At 43.6% G+C, this 24,478-nt stretch overlaps 1 protein-coding gene across 1 annotated transcript in view; it reads right to left on the bottom strand.

Annotated features, from left to right (window-relative positions):
• Positions 1-24,259, bottom strand: part of LOC124777825 (acyl-CoA Delta-9 desaturase-like) — a 64,708-nt gene extending 40,449 nt beyond the window's left edge. The window contains exon 1 of the mRNA XM_047253348.1: positions 24,111-24,259. The gene's annotated coding sequence lies outside the window, so the exon portion shown is untranslated. The remainder of the gene's footprint in view (positions 1-24,110) is intronic.
• Positions 24,260-24,478: the final 219 nt, after the last annotated feature.

Below are 24,478 nucleotides of genomic sequence, written 5' to 3'. Positions count from 1 at the left end.
TGACGTTGGTGCGCATAGCGTTCACCAGGGACAGTGCAGGTCTCATCTTAGTGATGTGCGTGCGGATTTTTCGCTGCCCATATTCTGCAATTCTGCGCACTGACATGTTCTTGGAGATAGAAATGGCCTGCGTCTGTCCATAGAATGTTCCATGTCATTCATTGTCCACTTCCGTGCAAGCAAGTAATTACAGAGCGAACGTTTAGTCTTGGTGGCAGGTTAGCAGAAAGCAAGTGTATTTTGTATGGATAGCAATGCAAGATGCGTCGTAAGATTTTATGCACTGTTCTCGCAGGCCTGTCTAACGTTCAGGCAATTCCCCGGCACTGCCTTTTGCACACCACCGCTCAATCCCTCCTGAAATGCTGAGGCCACATCTTCGACAAATGTCTGATCAATTGCTTTCCTCCCTCTGCCATACTGCACTTCAAAAACATGTCTTTTCGAATTTTGCAATAATTTTCTCCAGATCCTTAACAGACGTCGGACCAGTGCCTTTTTTCATACCCCTCAGTGCCCGGAACTTCTGCAAAGCTACTGGCGCTCAGTCACCGTTCCTGTAAAAGAAGTTTACTAACAGTGCGCGATCCTTTATGCAAACAGTCACGCAGGGCGTCTCGGGCGCAAACCGAGGAACAGCTGTGTCCTGCACGTCTGTTTGTGTGCCATTCTAACGCCAATAGCTTTTTTTGTTCCATGACGTTTCCGTCTGCATCAATAATGTGCTGTTCAAATTTGGCGTCATTCTGAGCAGTAGTTCTCTTTCTACAGCGTTTTGAAACTGAACTTTTAATATGGACACCTTGTGTTTACTTACAGAAGTTTGCACTTTCAGTGTCTTGGAATCTGTGCCACTAACGTATACGTCGTTACCAAAATGCAAAAGGGATTGTTACACATTATTTAAGTAAGTGTTCCTAACTCGATTGATTACGAATGTTGCAGTACATCCGAACTGAATGTCTGTCAGATGTCGTTGCATATTACAAATTTAAGAGCTAGCTTTAGCGTCTTCGATTATGTACACGCTGTGCATTTGTGCTTCGCCGCAAAGTAATGCACTTCATACGATTCTCTATGCGAGGGCTTGGCCTCTGGAACTTTCCTGTCCGTGCTACACAGCCCTCGGCGCAGAGGAGGCTCCTCGTCAAGAAACGGACTTCCGTGTTGTGCCCTCGCCTGGACCAGCTGTCTCAGGCCAGGTCGTTGCGTAACTCTGGAGACCGAAGCCGGTTTCATCTACACTTTTACTTCCACTTTCGTCGGAGGAAAGTTCAGCCAAGTACGCAACTTGTGCAATAATTTCTCTGTGCCTTGCGGTAGGTTCTGTTTTAGTTGGGTCCTACGGTTTGGAGCCTAACAGGTATCGTTTGTGATCGATGGCAAGTAAACCAGTTATCAACAAGGATATTGTTTTCAAAGCTACAGCACTGTAATAGTCATAATCGTATTGGAAGCGGTATGATAGTCAACAATCATATTGGAGGTGCTATAGTTAATAATCCTATTGGGGGTGGTATGAGTTGGTCTTCCTTCAGTCCAACAACAAGCTCATCCGTTTATTTATGGCAGTACCTAAATACGGAACAATGGCTTGTCCTTCATCACAAATGGAATGGTGATCACTGGGAAACTGTAAGGTGAAACATTTAGATTACACTGTGAGAAATAATATAAGGACTAGCCTTTTATGTACCGTCAGCGACGGGGTTAACAACTGAGCGCAAGCTGTAGTTGGGTAAGGATGGAGAAGGAAATTTGGCAGTGTACTTTTCAAAGGAACTATTCCGTCAGCTATTTAAATGATTTCGGGAAACCACGGACACTCTAGATCTGAATGGCCGAAAGGGTGTTTAAGCCTCGCCACTACCAAATGCAAGTGTGGTGTGTGTACGTCGTAGAATTTACTTTCATATTTTCTAGAGCAATATAACATAACTCCAGCCGCGTTTAACATACTAATACATCGTCATTTGTAGACTTAGAGAAAGCTTTTGACAATGTTGACTGGAATACTCTCTTTCAAATTTTGAAGGTGGCAGGGGTAAAATACAGGGAGCGAAAGGCTATTTACAATTTGTACAGAAACCAGATGGCAGTTATAAGAGTCGAGGGGCATGAAAGGGAAGCAGTGGTTGGGAAGGGAGTGAGACAGGGTTGCAGCCTCCCCCTACGTTATTCAATCTGTATATTGAGCAGGCAGTGAAGGAAACAAAAGAAAAATTCGGAGTAGGTATTAAAATCCAGGGAGAAGAAATAAAAACTTTGAGGTTCGCCGATGACATTGTAATTCTGTCAGAGACAGCAAAGGACTTCGAAGAGCAGTTGAACGGAATGGATAGTGTCTTGAAAGGAGGATATAAGATGAACATCAACAAAAGCAAAATGAGGATAATGGAATGTAGTCGAATTAAATCGGGTGATGCTGCGGGAATTAGATTAGGAACTGGGACGCTTAAAGTAGTAAATGAGTTTTGCTATTTGGGGAGCAAAATAACTGTTGATGGTCGAAGTAGAGAGGATATAAAATGTAGACTGGCAATGGCAAGGAAAGCGTTTCTGAAGAAGAGAAATTTGTTAACATTGAGTATAGATTTAAGTGTCAGGAAGTCGTTTCTGAAAATATTTGTGTGGAGTGTAGCCACGTATGGAAGTGAAACATGGACGATAACTATTTTGGACAAGAAGAGAATAGAAGCTTTCGAAATGTGGTGCTACAGAAGAATGTTGAAGATTAGATGGGTAGATCATATAACTAATGAGGAGGTATTGAATAGGATTGGAGAGAAGTTTGTGGCACAACTTGACTAGAAGAAGGGATCGGTTGGTAGGACATGTTCTGAGGCATAAGGGATCACCAATTTGGTATTGGAGGGCAGCGTGGAGGGTAAAAATCGTAGAGGGAGACCAAGAGATGATTACACTAAACAGATACAGAAGGATGTAGGTTGCAGTAGGTACTGGGAGATGAAGAAGCTTGCACAGGATATAGCAGCATGGAGAGCTGCATCATACCAGTCTCAGGACTGAAGACCACAACAACAACAACAACACAACAACAACAACAACATCGTATGGGGCATGAACTACGAGAATTAATATACAATATATGGCCCAGATGACACGCTTTGGGCCCAAAAATGTGTTTTGGCATTTGAACTGTGTTGCCTCAACACACTGCCCCATAAACGTCAACGAATGAGGGAGTGATAACCAAGCGATTTAGTCCCTTTAATCTTCAAACCAACCAACCAACCAACCAATACTCAAGTCTGGCGGACTTTTAACTAGGAGGGTTCCTTTCGGCGTTCGATCAGTAGGCTATATGCTGCCACTTTGGCTCTGACGACACGAGATGTGGGGCAGTGATTAATATGCTGGACTGGCATTTCGGTGGGGGGGTGGCAGGCTTCAGATCCTCTCCCAGCCAAAAAAAGTTTCTTATGGTTTACGCAGGCCAATTAAGATGAATGTCGGATACCAGGATATGGATGACGGCTATTTCCTGTCGCCGTCCTTGTACTAATAAGCTCTTGCTGTCTCCAGTGACCTCGTTACCGATGAGAGTATGAGACAAACTCCATTCTTCCTTCCAACTACATTAACACGCCGGAGGGAGAGGCCTACAAACCGTCTTAACTTGGAACTTGCCAAGAAAGCATTAGGCATACGGGGTTTCTTCCTCTCCTGCCCTCGGACTGACCAGTTTTCTTTGAGTGGAATTCAAATTACAGAATGACTTGGCATTTTATTGCACACACATTATCGCCAGAGTGAGGATGAAATGAGTTGGCTGGGAAGAGCCGGCCGTTGTGGACGAGCAGTTCTAGGCGCTTCGGTCTGGAAACGCGCGACCGCTACGGACGCAGGTTCGAATCCTGCCTCGGGCATGGATGTGTGAGATGTCCTTAGGTTAGTTAGGTTTAAGTAGTTCTAAGTTCTAGAGGGTCTTGTGACCTCAGATGTGAAGTCCCATAGTGCTCAGAGCCATTTGAACCATTTGGCAGGGAAGATTGACGGTTGCCATTTCCATTACTGTAGCGACAATATGCGACGTGTGCGGGTTTTTTTTCTCCAAAATGCCATACCAGCCTCGCTGTCATCTGCAGACAAGATTAACAGGTTTATATTCTAGCACTACCGAACTAAAGACTGTTGTTGTTTGACACGAACACAGGACCACAAGGGATACACCAAATGATTTTCCCATTTTACTACGTAGTGGTTTCGATCAACGTCCTTTAATCTCTTGAAAATAACAATCTCAGTTTGATCTTTAGAAGGATGAGAGTCAGTACTCACAAACATTTTAGTCTTAAGCTGCACAAACACAGCCATATCCGTACCCCCAATGAAACCTCTCTCCGCCGGCCGCGGTGGTCTCGCGGTTCTAGGCGCGCAGTCCGGAACCGTGCGACCGCTACGGTCGCAGGTTCGAATCCTGCCTCGGGCATGGATGTGTGTAATGTCCTTAGGTTAGTTAGGTTTAAGTAGTTCTAAGTTCTAGGGGACTAATAACCACAGCAGTTGAGTCCCATAGTAAAAAAAAAAATCACCTCTCTCCGTTTAGCTAACAGCTGGACGACTCTGCTCAGTTGCGGCGCTAGAAGCTGCAGCAACATAAAATTAAACAACTAATCTCAACAGTGGCCCCTTTCACATTAGACCTGCAGAGGGGTTTGCAGCCACATAATCCTGCACCTTTCAATCTTAGTCCTGTTGGTCACATAATTCAATCTTTCGAAGGCAGAACTAACGAAAATCTCCTCACTGTTTCAGGTTCCAAGAAATACCCAATGTCGCGGAATTCACAGACTTCTTGAGTTCAAAGAAGTTTCGAAAAAACTTCGACACACAAGACTATGAATGATGTTCAAATAATTATGCTTTTCTACTTGCTGAAGTAGTCAACGAATATAAACCACTTTGCAACGGTGGAATGAATAAAAAACTGAAGAAAAGGAAAGTGCTACATTTTTAATGAGGTTGTACTAAATGGGTTGGTGAAAGCAGATAAATACTAAGTTTTCTGCTACCGCAGGCATCCACAGCCTCTAAGAATTTACTAAAAGAATACACTGTCTGTTGTAGGCTTTATTGTACTTTACCAAAGTCGTGCTATTAGCTAATTTCGGCCATGAGCGATTGTCAAGCACGTTTGCTATACGATGTACTACATATCGTGCTCACTACACGCTTATGTCACAAACATAAAACCATGAATAGTACTCCATCCTGTTGGATAGGACATTAACAAACAGCCTATGCTGCTTCCTGACAATATCTCATTACTTTGTTACAACAAAATGCTCAGAATGACGTCATGCTTCTTGTGCATTGGCCAGCCCAGGTCTCCCTGTAAAAACAACGTGCATTGCGGTTATTTCCGAAATTCAATTGCACTTCAGATTACGAAAATCCGGCCTCACGATAAGACTCGGTTCCCTCCAACGGAAGATGCTTCTACCTTGAACGGTTGTGAAGCGCTTTTCCTGACGACTATTGTTCACTCAATGACAGTGTGCGTGTGGGTGTGTCCTGTTACGACAATTTAACGAACGTAAAATCCCTACACGAAATAAAAGACAAGCTCGTTACCGATGCGCCATATGGAATCCTCATTTCCTACAGCTAGGAAATTTCTTTTAATTAACAAGGCCACATTCATTAGCTGTCCATACGTGACTGCTCCACGCATCGGCGGATCGCTTGTCCATCACAGCGTTAGGTCACAGATATGGTCCGCGTCCTTTCATCTGTCCTGTTCCCTGCTACGTACCGAAGAAGGCAAGCGGCGGAGAAAGTGGGCACAGACTTAGAAAGTGAGAGTGCTTCTTCCGCCTGCTGAGCTGGTAGATGGGCTAAGCCCACAATCCTCGAGTAGGCAGCAGACAGCTTCTGCGCACGCTAACTCCGCGCGGACTTTCGCGAAAGTACGCTGCAGAAGTCAGACAAACCACCTACAAGGCTTATGCATAGTCCCTGCATTATCATACTGTTGTTGTTGTTGTTGTTGTGGTCTTCACTTCTGAGACTGGTGTGATGCAGCTCTCCATGCTACTCTATCCTATGCAAGCTTCTTCATCTTCCAGTACTTACTGCAGCCTACATCCTTCTGAATCTGCTTAATGTATTCATCTCTTGGTCTCCCTCTACGATTTTTACCCTCCACGCTGCCCTCCAACACTAAATTGGTGATCCCTTGATGCCTCAGAGCATGTCCTACCAACCGGTCCCTTCTTCTTGTCAAGTTGTGCCACAAACTCCTCTTCTCCCCAATCCTATTCAATACCTCCTCATTAGTTATGTGATCTACCCATCTAATCTTCAGCATTCTTCTGTAGCACCACATTTCGAAAGCTTCTATTCTCTTCTTGTCCAGACTAGTTATCGTCCATGTTTCACTTCCATACGTGGCTACACTCCACACAAATATTTTCAGAAACGATTTCCTGACACTTAAATCTATACTCGATGTGAACAAATTTCTCTTCTTCAGAAACGCTTTCCTTGCCATTGCCAGTCTACATTTTATATCCTCTCTACTTCGACCATCATCAGTTATTTTGCTTCCCAAATAGCAAATCCTCGTTTTGCTTTTGTTGACGTTCATCTTATATCCTCCTTTCAAGACACTGTTCATTCCGTTCAACTGCTCTTCCAGTTCCTTTGCTACCTACTCCGAATTTTTCTTTTGTTTCCTTTACCGCTTGCTCAATATACAGATTGAATAACATTGGGGATGAATAGCATCGGGGAGAGGCTACAACCCTGTCTCACTCCCTGCCCAATCACTGCTTCCCTTTCATGCCCCTCGACTCTAATAACTGCCATCTGGTTTCTGTACAAATTGTAAATAGCCTTTCGCTCCCTGTATTTTACCCCTGCCACCTTCGGAAACCTAATATCGTGTCGGACCCCCTTTTGCCCACAGCATAGCGCAGCAACGCGACGTGGCATGGACTCAAGTCGTTGGAAATCCCCGCAAAAATATTGAGCCATTGCGAAAGTTTAGCCGCCGTAGGGTTTTGTGCACGAAATTAATTCTCAATTATGTCTTATAAACGTTCGATGGGTGACTATATCATTCGCTGGAATTGTCCAGAATGTTCAACCAAATCGCAAACCACTGTGACCCGATGACATGGGGCACTCATCTATAAAAATTCCATCGTGTTTTGGGAACATTAAATCCATGAATGGCTGCAAATGGTCTCCGAGTAGCCCAACATAACCATTTCCAATCAACGATCGGTTCAGTTCGACTAGAGGACCCCCTTCATTCAAACAGCCCACACCATTATTGAGCCAACACCATCTTGCACAGTGCCTTGTAGACACCTTGGGTCCACGACTTCGTGGAGTCTGCGCCACACTCGAACCTTACCATCATCTCTTACCGACTGAAGTCGGGACTCATGTGGCCAGGCCCACGGTCTTCAGTCGTCTAGGATCCAACCGACAGGATCACGAGCCAAAAAGAGGCGCTGCAGGCGATGTCGTTCTGTTAGCAGAGGAACTCGAGTCAGTCGTATTCAGCCATAGCCCATTAATGCCGCACTGTCCTAACGGTTTCGTTCTTCGCATATGTCCCACATTATTTTTCGGGGTTATTTCACGCAGCGTTGCTTGTCTGTTAGCACTAACAAAAAAATGGTTCAAATGGCTCTGAGCACTATGGGACTCAACTGCTGTGGTCATAAGTCCCCTAGAACTTAGAACTACTTAAACCTAACTAACCTAAGGACAGCACACAACACCCAGCCATCACGAGGCAGAGAAAATCCCTGACCCCGCCGGGAATCGAACCCGGGAATCCGGGCGTGGGAAGCGAGAACGCTACCGCACGACCACGAGATGCGGGCTTAGCACTAACATCCCAATGCAAACGCTGCTGATCTTGATCGTTAATTGAATGCCGTCGGCCACTGCTTTGTCCGTGGTGGACACGTGCTACCTGAAACCTGGTATACTGGCGAACTCTTGACGCCGTGGATTTCGGAATATTGAATTCCCTAACGATTTCCTTAATGGAATGTCCCAGGCGTCTAACTCCAACTACCATTCCGCATTCAAAATCTGTTAATTCCCGTCGTGCCGCCATAACCACGTCGGAAAGCTTTTCTTGTATCTGAGTACAAGTGACGCCTCCGTCAATGCACTGCTCTAAGTTTATACCTTGTGTACGCGTTACTAACATGTGTATGTGCATACCCTATCCCATGACTTGTCACCTCAGTGTCTATACACAAGATGTAAGTAAAACCCACATTTACATTCTTCAAGCAGGGTAACAGGTTAAAAGAGTGACTCCGATCATGACAACTTTTAATTACGGTTGTTTCAAACAAAAAATTACTCGACAGCAGCTCGATCCGCACATAAAGAACTGCGGGATCAACGTGTAACAATTTATTTTACCAGTCTATACTTCAGCAGCTTGTATCCCATGCAACGTTCAACACATCGTACTTCAATAATAAACATAATGTACGCCGTATCACATGCCGGTGTAAGTCGTATCTAACAACCACCTAAACTTAGAACATTTGTGAGATCCCATTGAATAACAAACGACATTTCTCGCACGTTATTAGGTGCTTTCAGTATATAAAACATTTTTACGTTAATTAACGTAAATATTCGTGGATATTAGGTTTCACAAAAGTGACAAAGTAACAGAAAGTACACTATCGAACAATGTTCAATATCTACCAATGGAGCTGTTATAGCCACAACCTCGAGTGACTAAACGAAGATCCATTGTTGACTATGGATAATTTTTGTTTCTAATGATCGAACACTGCAACTCAGTGCCATGACACTAGCAACAATTCTGACACTATATTATTATTATTGCGTTATTGTAGAAACACGTAATCCTTACGCAGTCAATCCAGTCCAGACTGGTCAATGACGTAGAACTGATAATAAATAGTAATAAACATGTGCCAGCTTAGGTCTCTTACAGCCAGCCGTACATACGCCATATAGCCCGAACAAAGAGAGGTGTTGCCAGCTGTGCGTGGCCAGTGGATGATTCTTAGAGTAACATGACAACTACAATTCTTGTGACTCTTAGTATTCATATAGTGTCTACTGGAAATATGTGTTGCCAAAGAGCAATATTATCTTTTACAGGGTTAACTAATTTAATAATTACGTTGGCAATTGAAGAATCATGAAACTTAAAAAATAAAATTGTGATTTCGTCGTCACCTGACGGTTACGTTTTATTACTGGCTGGACTGTTTAACAATTATTCCTTTTTCTATATACTGTAGCTAATCGACAGCACTTTAATACGTGGGTCACGTCTGTTTTCTGTTTTAAAGAAGGACCCGAGGGATTAAAAAACCTTCTTTAGATATTCACTGCTAGTTGTGCTTGGTATTGTTCCACAATGAGCATCGCATGGCTGGATGACGTCACAGTGATTTACTTGCACGCGAACTGGAACAAACGCTCTGGGCGTGTCCTCAGGTGACCACTCACGCCACCCTACGAAGCCGCCACCAGCGCCGCTAGCGGAACTCCTGAGTACTCTTCCCGCATCGCACCATGCCACGCCATCTCACCTCATGCTCTTTCGGCCAATGGTTGCGACTCTTGGCGATGACGTCACAGTTACCACGGAGATCCGCGCGTCGTACGATACTGCTTCTCGAGGAACTGGTAGAATACAGAGGAAATTGCGAAGCAGACGCTGACAAGCTATATTGACTTTACCCGCTATCAGCAGCGAACCGAATACACTAAGCAGTGCATTTCAGTGTAGCATTGTTCTAGTTCGACGAGTTTACTGAGGCGAAACAGATTTGGATAAAAAGCCAAAATTGTGTTCCAGGCAAATGGCGGACCTTGTTCGTGATATTCAAGACAAACACTGCTTAAAATCCAAAATTCAGCGCAATTTCAACCGAGTTTTCAATTCTCTCGTAACCTTCATACCTAATATCATAAATGCCTATTTCCCTGGTGTAGAGTCCATATTGTTAAGACGCAGTTCCTTCCGCGCAGCCTGCAGCTGCGGCCATCGCAGTGTGATTGAAGTGCGCGATAGATTCCCACGAAGAGGTTGTGACCTGCGGCTGATGGCAGTGCACGAGGAAAATTATTTTTCTGATTTTCTTGTCGTAAAAAATCCTGTATATAAAGGAAATAAAGCTACATCAACTACTGAATTAGTTTACCGATAGAGGGTTTCCTTTTCATCACTTAAAAAAACCTTCCGGGTTTGCTCATCTTCTTTACTAAATAATACCAATTCAATTTTGATAATTTTTTCTGTATCTTATTGTTTCACATCACAGCGTTATGATAAAGTGGCTATTTTTTAATGGTTGGTATTGGTCATAGCTATTGTGATGCATATAAATTTACTGGTCAGTGTCATTGTTAGCTTCAGTCGTGTGCAATTCGTTGGCGTGGACGCACGTTTCGTGAAATATTGATCGCGATTTATTCTTATATTTACTGCAGGTACAAAACGACGAGGAAGAAGATGGACGAGGAAGAAGATGGCATTCTACTCCAAAAGTTACACAATGGAGGAGATGAAACATTCCATTCTTTAGGACAAGGATTGACGAAAGTTTCTTTATGGCACCGTGGGTTCTTCAGATTAAGCACTGCCCAGTTAAAATGTGACCTACACCTAGTCCAAGAAGATCTCAGGAAAGACTCAAACACACATTTGCATCCAATAACACATGACGAAAAATCTGACGTAACAATAAGGTAAGAGGAATCAAAATACTTCGTAGACTACAGTGATTTAGTTACCATTGGTTTTGTTGTGGAAGAATGAAAATCATTTACAATGATCTCTAATTTGCTGCCCTATCAGGCGCTTTGGTCAGGAATGACAGGGAAAGTAAATAATGATTGGTTTCATAACGCGCGTCCCGCGAAACCGTTACTACTAACGCCGGCCGGAGTGACCGAACGGTTCTAGGCGCTACAGTTTGGAACCGCGCGACCGCTACGCTCTCAGGTTCGAATCCTGCCTCGGGCATGGATGTGTGTGATGTCCTTAGGTTAGTTAGGTTTAAGTAGTTCTAAGTTCTAAGGGACTGATGACCTCCGAAGTTAAGTCCCATAGTGCTCATAACCATTTGAACCATTTCGTTACTACTAACGCAATGTCATGCAGGAGGCGGCCTTTGCAACGCACAGTCAAATGGACCAGTGAAGTACGAGTACTTGGAAAACTGTGTCATAGCGCACACAGACTCAGTACTGTTTTACACCAGGCCAGTAATTTAGTGCACCTCAGGGAAGGCAAAATTGAAGGTCAAATGTCGGCGTATGCTAACAGATCTGTAAAGATGGGGCGAATCTTGCAGCAAAGCTTATAATGACTCTAGAACAATGCTTTCCAACACTGAGAACGTCTGAAAGATGTTTTGACTGTCTATTTAAAACCGAAGAGTACCTTCTTATTTATTTTAGTTCAAAAACACACACAAAGCACGCGCGCGTCTTGCAATTGCGGAAATAGGTTGTTCCGCAAAACACTAACCTAATGCTTTCTGTTTGATAGCTTCTCGAACGCTTTCACCAACGCATCGATTACGGCTGCCTTCCTTTATTTTATGTAGCTACAAAGGGTATTTCATATCACAAGCACTCCTGTTCTACGGAATCAGTAGCAGCACAATTGTATCATTACTTTAACGAGCCACACGGCCGACGCTCCGTATCCAAGAGGCGACTTACAGGGAGTGCAGGTGAGACGAATTACTGATTCTACTATAGCCAACGGGTGTGTGGGCTGAAATATACCAGTCGAACTTCTGCTTTCCACTTTTCTGGGTCGCACCTGCTACATTATTCAATTAAATTACCAGGCTGAATACTGAAGTATAAACTCCTTTAGTTACTAAATCACTCGTCACTGAGCATAAATGTACGCCTATACTGAACCAGACGTCATTTCTGTGGCAGCCTGTGAGTAAAGAACTTTGCTGCTTTCTTCCCAACAGGAAACGCGGTCGTCAGAAGCACTGCCCGTGACGACAACGGAACAAGCCGCAAGCCAGCTGGGGCAAACCGGCAGATATCGCCTTCCACGTGGCAGTCCATCACCGGTCAAAAGCTGCAACACTGCCAGTCTACGTCACCGAGGCAATCGACTAACCGCCGTATCGTAAAACCTTTACCTCAATATTTATTGGTGCAACTACAATGCAGGCGAGGCGCTAGTAGCTTTATTTTCCCACTCAGTAGTAGTGCTCCGTGTTTTAACTACTTACAGATGCAGTTGACGAGTTGGTAATGTCAAAAATGACAGTTATGGCACTACTAAAACTGAAATAACACCTGGCACCAGCGCTACAAAACACTTCGCAACACAGACAAAATATTGGGCCTATCAAACATACGAGAATTCGAGTCACTGTATTAGATAACGAATCCTTTTCTGAAAAGGCAGATAGAACTAAAAAACTTGAAATCAAGTAGGAGTATAATGAATTGTCTCGCAACAAATTTGGAATTTTGTGGTAAGGTTCTATGGGACCAAGCTGCTGAAGTCATCGGTCCTTACACTTACACACTACCTAAATTAACTCTAACGTACGCCAAGAACAACACAAACACCCATGCCGAGGGAGGACTCTAACCTCCAACGGGAGCAGCTGCGCGAACCATGACAAGGCGCCCTTGACCACGCGGTTACCTCCCGCGGCCGTCTCGCAACACATTTCTTGTATAAAATGTTCTTGATGATCTTGTCACGATACATTTAGATACAATTCCAGGCTTTCACCGTCCTGCAGTGGATTCTACAAGAACGCAATTGTCAAAGATATGACGTGAATCCAAAGATGCAAATGATGTAGTAGTGCTCCCTTTAGCCAATAATTCTGTCGGTTCAAGCTATCATTGACTTCGTTTACGACCGTCACATCTTCCAAAACACGAAAAGCGTATTTCGGGAATAATTATCGCTGTGGTGTCTACATATTAAGCTCTGAAGCCACGTTAAATGTGGCGTATGGAAAACAGCCATTCGAGTTTCTGATTTGGAGAACACAGTCGCAGTATCTCGTGACTTAAATATTACGGACTGCTTCAGGCTTAGTCTAATATTTCTGCTTCTCCTTCCTTGCACAGTTAGTCACACCGTCCATTTTAGTCGATTATTTTAAAAACAATGACAGCCCAAGCACGTTCCATGTGCGTTTACATGGGAGCGAAAAATCGATGCGTAAGTGGTTAACAGGGAGCTAAAAACGGATTTCCAGAATCGATTTTGGCGTGTTTACTTGACCTACCTGAAGCTGTATTGGTAAATCCGTTCATGAAATCCGTCTCTGGGAGCGCATGAAACAATATCTATGAACATCACTTTCTTCTCAGACAAAGACAACTCACCGCTTTGAAGAAAACTGAATTAAAATTTAACGTTACATGGCAGTCCAGAGTTTTAATTTCGTGATATTTATACACTGTTTAATGAAAGTAGCATTTAAATGGACATTAACCCTGTTAAACGACAATGTCAAAGACACTCTGAGGTATACAAAAAAAACTCCAGTATGTCTTATTTCTAAAAAGTACTGTATGCTGTTTTCCTGTAGTTTATAAATTAATGCAAATTTCAAAACCCATTATTATTTTAAAAAAATTATTAGCATTAGTATTAATTTAAGAATCAACAGATAGGTATAGAAAAAACAGACACAAAATTTTGCTCCTTTGGTATGCATTATTAAAACAGACAACTATTTAACGCACTGTAGCGATAATGACAAACACATTCCCAAGAAACAACGTTAAATTTGCTCACGAAATGATGTTGCAGATTTTTGCAGTAGTGCTTCCCTGCCATATGGTTCTTTAATACTGTTTTTCACTCGATGCATTCAAAGCACATCCGCACTCTTTGTTCATCACAAATGATTCTGGAGCACGAAGAGCAGATATTTTGTTTTTCTGTCACAGTTGAGGGGACGGAAATTGCACCTTCTTTGGTTTCTGTTTACTTCTTCTGCTGGTCGCCCTGCTTGGTCGGAAGGCACACTTTAATACATCGCAGATCACTGTGTAAAGACTGCGTCCATGAGTCGCCACTTTAACTCGTGCCTGCAGAATAGGTATTACCACTGATAATGATAGTTGTTTCACGAATGTTCTTTTCACCTTCGGGTATTCATCGCTCATAATGTATAGAATCACTGCATTTATAGAACTTTGGTCCATAATATTATACCAGGCACAATGGACAGCAATTCTATGTTCGACTTAACAACGTAGGTGTGACAGTCAAAAGAGCAAGGGTCTCCTTTAGTTACATTATAAAACATTATCACTACAGCTTTCTTCGCAGTTTAATTAACTTCTTTGCTGCAATGCATAAAGGATAAATCGAAATGTTTCTGTTTCTCTTTGGCGAGTATGAGTCACATGCAATAGGCGTCAAAGACAAACAAGGAAGCACCTTGAGCTTTCTTGGTAATAAAAGATAGTGGTAATTTTCTCTAGTTATACCGAACAGTGACGACTTGGTTGACTGAAGGTCCTCACATACCAGTATAGTATTTTTACTTCATTGGGTGGTTTCATTTTACCGACATATTAATGTGCGTAAAATTTTATGGGACTTAACTGCTAAGGTCATCAGTCCCTAAGCTTACACACTACTTAACCTAAATTATCCTAAGGACAAACACACCCATGCTCGAGGGAGGACTCGAACCTCCACCGGGACCAGCCGCACTTACCAGCATATGCTGCTGTATTTAACACGCAATACTTTTTTGAATTATTGAGCCTTACAATCTTTATCCTATATTTATAAGGTTTACTTCTCATGTAAATCTTGAATGGGCATCTATCTCAGAGTCCAGAGTTGCTGCCGGCCGCGGTGGTCTAGCGGTTCTAGGCGCGCAGTCCGGAACCGCGCGACTGCTACGGTCGCAGGTTCGAATCCTGCCTCGGGCATGGATGTGTGTGATGTCCTTAGGTTAGTTAGGTTTAAGTAGTTCTAAGTTCTAGGGGACTGATGACCACAGATGTTAAGTCCCATAGTGCTCAGAGCCATTTGAACCAGAGTTGCTCAGCTGATTTGCCGGTAATCCAATCTCAGATATTATCCTACAATTTTAAATCTGTCCCCCATGATATAGTTGTTCGATAAACAGAACTTCTAAAGCTGACAGACCAAATTTGTTCTAAATTTCTATGACAGTTTCTGTACTCCATACAGACACAACAAACCAAGAATCTGTTCCAGATATTTTGCCGAGCGGTTATAGGCGCTACAGTCTGGAACCGCGCGACCGCTACGGTCGCAGGTTCGAATCCTGCCTCGGGCATGGATGTGTATGATGTTCTTAGGTTAGTTAGGTTTAAGTAGTTCTAAGTTCTAGGGGACTGATGACCTCAGAAGTTGAGTCCCATAGTGCTCAGAGCCATTTGAACCATTTTTTGAACCAGATATTTTGGCCAAACAAGGGATTCCACGACTCAACTCTGACTTCTCCCTTGGCAAGTGGTACACGAATTAGCAGGTTCCTAGCTAATGGACCGTCAATTTTTTCTGGTTCTCGAATGCTCCGCAAGTCGTCTTTTCTCCCAATACGAGCTGCCACATTTCTAATTCTGTGAAGGTGCACTGAACGTTTGGAAGTCCAGATCCTGAGGCCTGAGAATCTTGCAGCAGTCCAGCAGATGTCAGAGGGGGTTTGAGCTTTACACTGAACACTATGACCACCGACCTACTGTCGATACAAACCCCTCAGGCGATAGCAGCGTCACCTGACGAGGCATGACTGCTAGTCAGACGCACGCACGGTGCATGTATTTTCAGTGAGCGTATTGTCCATGGGTAGTTTGGGGAAGGTGCGCAATCTGCGTTTCATCGAGGGCAGATTGTGATGGCTCGGAGACTACGCACAAGCACTTCGGAAACTGCACGCCTTGTCCGTTGTTAAAGGGGTGCTGCGGTGAGTGTCTTCAACACGTGGCGAAACCAAAGCGAAACCACGTCCAGACGTCGTAGGAACGGGCGGTCCCCCTTCATTATGGACACTGTAGGCTGGGCAGACTGGTAAAACAGGACAAGCGGCGAACTGTGGCGGAACTAACATCAGACTTTTTAACTGGACCTCTAAGTGCACCGGAACACTCCCAACGATGGGCCTCCGTAGCCGACGATCCATAGAAGTGCCAATGTTAACAAATGGTTCAAATGGCTCTAAGAACTATGGCATTTAACATCGGAAGTCATCAGACTTAGAACTACTTAAACCTAACCAACCTTAGGACTTCACACACATCCATGCCCGAGGCAGGATTCGAACCTGTGACCGTAGCAGCAGCGCGGTTCCGGACTGAAGCGCCTAGAACCGCTCGACTACAGCGGCCGGCCCCAATGTTAACACTAAGAAATCTGTAACTACTACTGAAATGGACACGTGCCATCGGCACTGGACGATGCTCTGTGGCAGAGCATTGCAGGGTCTGATGAATCCCAGTACCTTCTTAATTATGCCGATGGAAGAGTGCGAATCCCTTGTCTTCCAGGGGAGAAGCTCCTTGACACCTGTACTGCAGCACGGAGACAAGCTGGTGGCGGCTCCATTATCCTCTGGGGGACGGCATCCATGAGTCCAGTGGAGCTCGTGCAAGGCACCATGATGGCTAAGGAGTATAGTACACTGGCTGCAGAATAAGTAAACCTCTTCACGACCATGACGCTTCCAATGCGTTACGTCGCAAGGCCAGGAGTTTGGTGGAGCGTCTCGAGGAAAACAGTGGCGAGTTCCAATTGATGTGCTGCCCCCGCTCCCTCCCAAACTCGCCGGCACTGAACCCGACCAAACACATCTGGGATGTGATTAAACACGGCGAAAGGTCCCCGGAATTTACGGGAATTAGGTGACTTGTGCGTGCAGATGTAGGGCCTACTCCCTCCACCGACCCACCAAAGCCTCAGTTTCCATGCCACGAAGCTTCGCCGCTGTTATCTGTGTCAAAGGTGGACATACTGGCTATTAGTTGGTTGGTTGGTTGGTTTGGGGAAGGAGACCAGACAGCGTGGTCATCGGTCTCATCGGATTAGGGAAGGATGGGGAAGGAAGGCGGCCGTGCCCTTTCAGAGGAACCATCCCGGCATTTGCCTGGAGCGATTTAGGGAAATCACGGAAAACCTAAATCAGGATGGCCGGACGCGGGATTGAACCGTCGTCCTCCCGAATGCGAGTCCAGTGTCTAACCACTGCGCCACCCCGCTCGGTACTGGCTATTAGGTAGAGGGTCATAATGTTCTGTCTGATCCGTGTACATTACCTCCTCCTCCTCTAGCTTCATCAGACACTTGAGATCCTTCCACAACATGGTCTGGATCCTCATCAATAATACCACCACCGGAAGACATCAGTGTCACTGTGTTCAAGTTATAGAGCCATTATTTACCTCCGTTGTCTGTCAGCAGATTGGACGTAACAAAAAACACTAAAGTAAAGCACAGTAGATAGACAACAGGCAACAGCACTTGATGATCGACAGAAAGCACGTCACGATCGGGTGCTGTGAACCCCACGCCAAATATGAACGTAATTTGCAGACTGACCAACATTTGCCAAGGCTAAATGGAACTGATAATAACGAAAAAAAATATAGGGTATGGCAGTAGTGTAATACAGGATTAAGGATGTATTCTAGTATCTGACAACTATCAGTTTTAAGAGAGCTGATTTGTTTAGTTGGACTGATAACGAAGTGGAAGCACAATAGATAACATACAATATATTTGTTCACGCACATGTACTCGTTACAGGTTCTCGTTACCAAATATGAAAAACAAAATGTAAAGAGGTCAGCGCGAAAGTAATAAAGGACATGACCCTGGATTGCTAAGTACTAGGTTATCGTTGTTAGCGGTACTCCAACAAATAGGCTAAGCAACATCCCGCACGTTTTCTCACCTCAGTATGATTCGGCAACTCATTCCCAGTTGTGTACCTCACGAAACTCAACAATGGCGTTGCCTTACACTACACGATCAGTGAGTAAAAGATGAGTCAGTTCTGGTCAAAAACTTAAGGTGGGTTTCATGCAGCTCTCCATTCCTATCAATCTCTCTCTCTCTCTCCATTTTAGCATAACTGCTGCATCCCACATCACAGATGGCTAAATTTGTCCCCTTTCCAAGAGTCACTCCTCCAAATTAAACAGAGCCCTTAGCGTGTCTCTAAGTTTTCATTCTGTTTATGTGCGTTATTTAGCCATCAGCTACGGCACATTCCATTCCATTAACCATCCGACTGGTTCCCTTTCAGTCTCTGCGTCTACTGCTGTCAACAAACCTTACCTTGATTTTTTGTCCACAAGAAGTATTTCGTAATTCGTGATAGTCCTGTATCTCCCTCACTATCTCTTTAGTATTCAGATTAAAGACCAGTGCTGACACAGCAACCTACCTTATAGCTTTCCCGACTTTAGCCTCTTGGATCATTCCGTCAGCGCTGACTACTCCAGTCTGCTTCGCATTAGTCATATACAAGATGTCAAGTTGGCCAATCAGCTTCCTAGTCCTGAATCTGTAATAGCCGGTAATTGTCGGATGGCTTTGGTCGCTAGTCAACTGTTTTTGGCTACAGCCAGCGTTACGTAGCTCACAGCACTGTAGTTTTGACTGCTAGGGATGCATCCCTGTACACCACCTCCCACAGTAAAGGGCATAAAGAATTTGATGCCGTAATAACTTTTACTTATGATTATCTTTTGGATGGTGCGGTAACTACGATATCTATAGTCCATGCGATGTAGTTCATAATTAACAACACCTTTGGCCACGTTTGGTAAGCAGACCTACGTCGAAAGCATGTTGAGGAGCTGGAAAGCTCCGCTGAGAATTACTCAGCCGAAGAGCTAATACACACGCGTGGCTAACACAGCTTCATTTGTGACCCTGCGCTAATTGAAAACGGCGACCGTGCTTAAAGCCGACACTCCGCTATACAGAGCAAGGAAAGTTCGCTTCCACACAAACCTACTGCAACTTTAAAGGTCCGTTAGATACTTTTCTTCTTTTATTTATGTGGGCAGCAATCACTGGTTTTACTTAAGCAGTTACCAGCGCTATCTGTAATCTACAACCTTCTTCAGCTCCAATGTTGTAGCATAATCATGTGCCTCTGTGCTACGAGATTTCTTATGCCGCGACACTGGTTCTGAGGATGGCTGTATATTACAACCAAACCGACAATGTACAAGTAAAACTTGCGATTGGTGTCCATATAAATAGAAGAACAAGAATAACACGTTAATAGTGGTATGACAAACGAAAGTGCACAATCCGCCTGGAATGTCTACACAACGCTTTTTTCTATTTATTCATTGTGACTTACAATGAACGTAAACCGTCAGAATATAAGCATGCTCTAATTCGGTCACGGTTCAGAGAAATACGTTTTATTTGTAAGATGCGACTGCTATCATTTGTATATAATATGTATTTCATTACAGTAACTTTTTTCCATCTGGTATTGAGAAAATACTGCCATTTCATAAACGTTCACTTGATACACGATTCTAACAAAACCTCTGTAATGTTCCATTTTGCTAAGGAGGCTTCAATGCAACTGCGTGTCTGACCAGATACTGTGTAATTGCCGGCCGGTGTGGCCGTGCGGTTCTAGGCACTTCAGTCTGGAACCGCATGACCGCTACGGTCGCAGGTTCGAATCCTTCCTCGGGCATGGATGTGTGTGACGTCCTTAGGTTAGTTAGGGTTAAGTAGTTCTAAGTTCTAGGGGACTGATGACCATAGCTGTTAAGTCCCATAGTGCTCAGAGCCATACTGCGTAATTACCTAGACTGATCACTAGGCGCCAGTCTCAAACAACGTGACGTGATGGACGGCGTCGCAGGGAAACCCCGCCCACTTGGCTGCGAGCCTGTATGTGCAGAGGTGCCAGACTGCGCGGAGGCAGCACCAGATAACCAGCTCTGGCCGTGGCCTTGAAGCTCACGCGACCAGCTGACGGGCCATGAGCTGTGTCACAACCTCTCCAACACCACTCACGTTGCCGTCTCCGCCACGGCTTCGCGGCGCCCAAACGTCATATCATACATAGCCTTCACAGCGGCTCGCACCTACAGTTCTCCACCCTACGGAACGAAACTACGCTACACCGTCTGCAATCGATACAGGGTGTACTGTGATAGCGATGCTTTAGGAATTGATCGATTGATCGATCCTTCCCACAGTACCAGTATGATTCAAACTGTTCGAAGATCGGAAAAAAAAACTTCCAATAGGTTCATGTGTAATTAGTAAAGCAAATTGGTGTTCATCGACGGGTTCAAAATAAAGAAAAACGCGTCTTCTCAAAGTTTCTGGTTATGAACTAAGTTAATGCGTTCCAAATTACGTCATGTTTTTAATGTTACCGTCCCATGAGTAAAACGCTCAGAGATAAGTTACAAAGGAATCTGGTTATAGATGAAGTGTGCTCTGCACGTCTGAAACGATGGTATATTTTCAGCAGGTAGGAAATACTGTTTAAGACGTACAGCTTCCTTCTCTGGTGTTCATCCTGTCCCACGGGCCTGCTGTTTTCACGATCTGGTAAATTTATTTTCATTTCACTTCGGCGCTGTGCCCGTTCCATTTCAAAACTATCCACAGCTACTTCTGTACAGCAAAATTACTCTTCCTACAATTTATTAGAAGGTTTATGGTACCTCGAAAATTTTATTAAACAACAGTTTCAATAATTAGTCTCCCTCATTTTCCAAACCCGAAACAAGAGTGGAAAACGTCATTGCTATTCGATATTCGAATGTGCCGTTAATACTACGTGGTTGCTGATGGGAACAGCTGACTTTCATATATATCAAGTGATCTCGACCGGTATTTAATGCTTTCTGATTGTTGCCTACGTTAACTAACGGATAACTCTTGAGTTTACGCCGAGTACAACTACGAAATTAGAAATGATACGCGGAGATGAGTAACTGAATTTATGTTAGACGCATTAAACGCTGTGTATGCTTGCAAGTATTTCGATATATGTGTGTTCCTGCATATCCTCTGCATTACACTTACGCGAAACACTCTAGGAATCACTAGACTCGTTTCGCAGATTACATACATATTTTCCTTTCTGCACTAGCAGCCTCTTGCGATTCCGTCTAAGTAGCAGTAATATGGGCTATTGATCGTTAGATAGCCTCCTTTGCTGAAGCGCTATAATTGCCCGTTATTACTGCAACAATCAATTACTTTCATTACCGAACACCTAAATTATCCTTTGTTATTTAATCGATAAACCTAAATTAATCAGCACTGCTTTAATAGAAACAATTACATGTTCTCCTTTGCTACGCTCATTGTACACATTTATGGCTAGCTTCCATTCACAGTTAAAGCAAAAATACCACAACAGAGAGAAACGATTACGTACCAAACAACTCATTACATATCTATCAAGTTGTTTAACTATTTCACGCTCTGAAATCTCATTAGACAGCTCTTATTTCTGAATACGGATAAATAAAAATACGAAATTTACGATTTTTTTAGCGACTTGTGTGTCACTTCTCACGAAATATGGCACTGGACATAATGATGGGCCAATATGGAAATGCTTACCTGCAACGAACACCACTTGCAGCACAATTAAAGCCTTGGTTGTCTTCCATAAATTTTGTTAATGATTCCTATATAACCAAAACGTTACGTCATGAACGTATAAATACAACGTCTCTCACTTCGTGAAATGTAAAACTTCAGCAGCCTTCAGCTTCATGAATAAGTATTCGCAAATGGAGTCAGTCTTCTCAAAAATATACGGCGTAGGGATATGAAAAAGATGTCACATTTGTTCAGTAGCGGAGAAATAAAGTGGCAGTCTTCAATTCATTACTACGGTAGGGTCAGAGAAATTAGTTGCAAAAGATTCAAACCTATATTACAATACTTTGTGGCTAACACCCATGGAATTAGAAGAAGGAAAACAGAGCAATGCAAGCAACACACTTCACTACAATTTTGGAGTGGCAAGAACGTTCTGGAAAGGTGTGTCCAGGTGGCGTTCCAGCTGTAGCATCGAGCACTCGATAGGAAAAAAATAGCAAAAAATCGACGACATGGGGAATACTTAAAAACGGCTTAGTAACATACGTTTGTAGAGTGACACGTTTCCGAAGTCCGGTATACACCTCCACTAAAGAACAAGTGCTTCGTTTCAGCCTAGCGTTGCAGTAATCGGTGAAAATTGTGGTCCGACATTTATATCAAAAAATCTATACCAAAGTTACGTTCCACGACATCAATTCAAATTTTACCGGTACCTACGAGGAATCGTTTACAAATGTACAACGTGGATTCCTCTGTTGCTCGTTCAGATATAAGAATAAACTTAGGGAAACAAGGGCAATTACTTCTATTAAATATGGGACAGAACAATATGGCTGTCTATTGTTTCGCCATACAAAAATTGCAATCAAGAATTTTACTTACAAACTGTAATGGAGAAAGTTCGATCGCGTTCTGAAGATTTGACAGGAATCCTCTCTTCAGTAGACAGGAGGTACACTATTCTGAACCTTTCTACGGCGGATTATGTAAAACCCTAACTGATCTGCCATGATTATGGCAATTTGACAGAATTAAGCAGAGCAAAGTCACATGAAGGTTACCAGATGTGAATCAATGCGATACAGCACAGAATAACTTCTTCCAGTTTCAATTCAGCTACTTATACACATCCGTTAGAACATGCGAAACTAACTGGGGACAAACGAAGTGTTTCTGTGATTTGGATTTGAATTTCAAGCGCGGACTCATTGAAGTTGGAAATTCTAGCAGTTTCTACCCATGTAGTCTACTTAGCGACCAATTAAACATCATGTACTGAGGTGATAACGAGTACAGATCTATGAATTATCGTGCAATGATTTAGGAAATCCGTAGTGACGTATCGTAAGCTATCTAATCAAGCGATGGTTCTTATTTAACTGAAGAGTAACTCACACCGAGCAAGCATTTGACAAAGACTGCTTTACGTAATTTGCAAGTTATACACAGAAAACAAAGCAAAATTTTTGAGGTTCTAGGAATCACCTACATTGTCTATAACGTGTTAACGTCAGAGTTCACTCACTGTAAATTAAATTTAAATTTATCTAACAATCTGATATCAACAACATAACTTTCTGACAATAGCGAGCTCAAGTTTTTAAAAGGTATACCATTTACCGACGTTCCGCCCCCTCAATATACTTCGCATGCCGAATTTCGCAGGAAACGTGGCGTTCATCCGCCACACCGTAACGAGCAACATGATGATTATAACATAACAACGCATTGTACCCTTTTGAGGTGAATGACCGCTAGAAGCAATGATATATATCAGACAGGACTTTCGTGTCCCCATATCCGATTATATTACTGCGATTTTTTCCCCAAATAAATGAGAAAAGCAATGAAGGTTTCTACTATAAACTCTCATCACACGTTTTCAGGTACAATGAAACCAAACAGAACGTTTTGGATAAGTATCTATGATGTCGCAGAGAGAGCGGATTCGGCATTCATTTTCCTCCCGGGCTGTGCAAAAGTGACAGCTAGTTGTTATATCTCTGTTCACGATCCGCCATTCTTCTCACTAGCAAATTCGCTGCCTCGTTCCTGCAGATTACACTGCGGGTGGTAGATTTGCACACGTAACATGGTGATATAAATGCTACTTTTCTTTAGATAAACTAATATTGTACATCACCATTATTTATATTAGTGGAAATTTCCAATTTTCGTTTGGCGTCTTCAAATGATTCGTTACGTACCTTGGTCGATATTTTGCAAATAGAAGCTTAGTAAGTATACTTCCTTTGTTCGTTGTGTATGTTGTTGAATACTTTTCATTACACTGCAATCAATCATGTATTTGCTAGAAACAAATACTAACACTTCACGTTTCCGTATTTAATCTTGGTAATAATGTAAGTCTTCCTCTCCTCCTGAATTAGCACCGGAAATTGTGGACTTGAACGCTTCTCCACAAAATATTTCGTACCACCAACAGTAGGTATTCACAAGTCTTACTAACTACTTCACGTTACACTGCGGAAGATACAGCAGTCGAACTCACCACTAGCTCCTTTGACGTTTTCCAACGAAATCCCGCCTGCACCAACAAGCCACCGACGTTCAACTGGCTGTGGTCGGCAGACCGCCGGGTCTATATCTCCGACGCTCACGTGTTCGCCTGGGCGGTTGCGGGTTGGCGGCCAGTCGTCGCCTGACAGCAGTGGGGGAAGCGGTGGGGAACGGGGCGGGGGCACCTGTGTTCCCGTGGGCGCGCAATGCAAGTGTGCTGAACGCAGGCTGGAGTCCAAGGGTCGTGCCGGACCACGCGACCGACATGATGCAATCCAGAGCTGATCACACGACGCTCGTCTTGTGTGCAAAAAGAAGAGTAACATCTCTACTTATTACAGAGGGCAGCACTTCTGACTT

The sequence above is a fragment of the Schistocerca piceifrons genome, chromosome 2 (assembly GCF_021461385.2).
Source record: "Schistocerca piceifrons isolate TAMUIC-IGC-003096 chromosome 2, iqSchPice1.1, whole genome shotgun sequence".
NCBI lineage: Eukaryota > Metazoa > Arthropoda > Insecta > Orthoptera > Acrididae > Schistocerca > Schistocerca piceifrons.
Note: the sequence above shows the minus strand (reverse complement) of the source record. Positions and strands in the feature narration are given on the sequence as shown.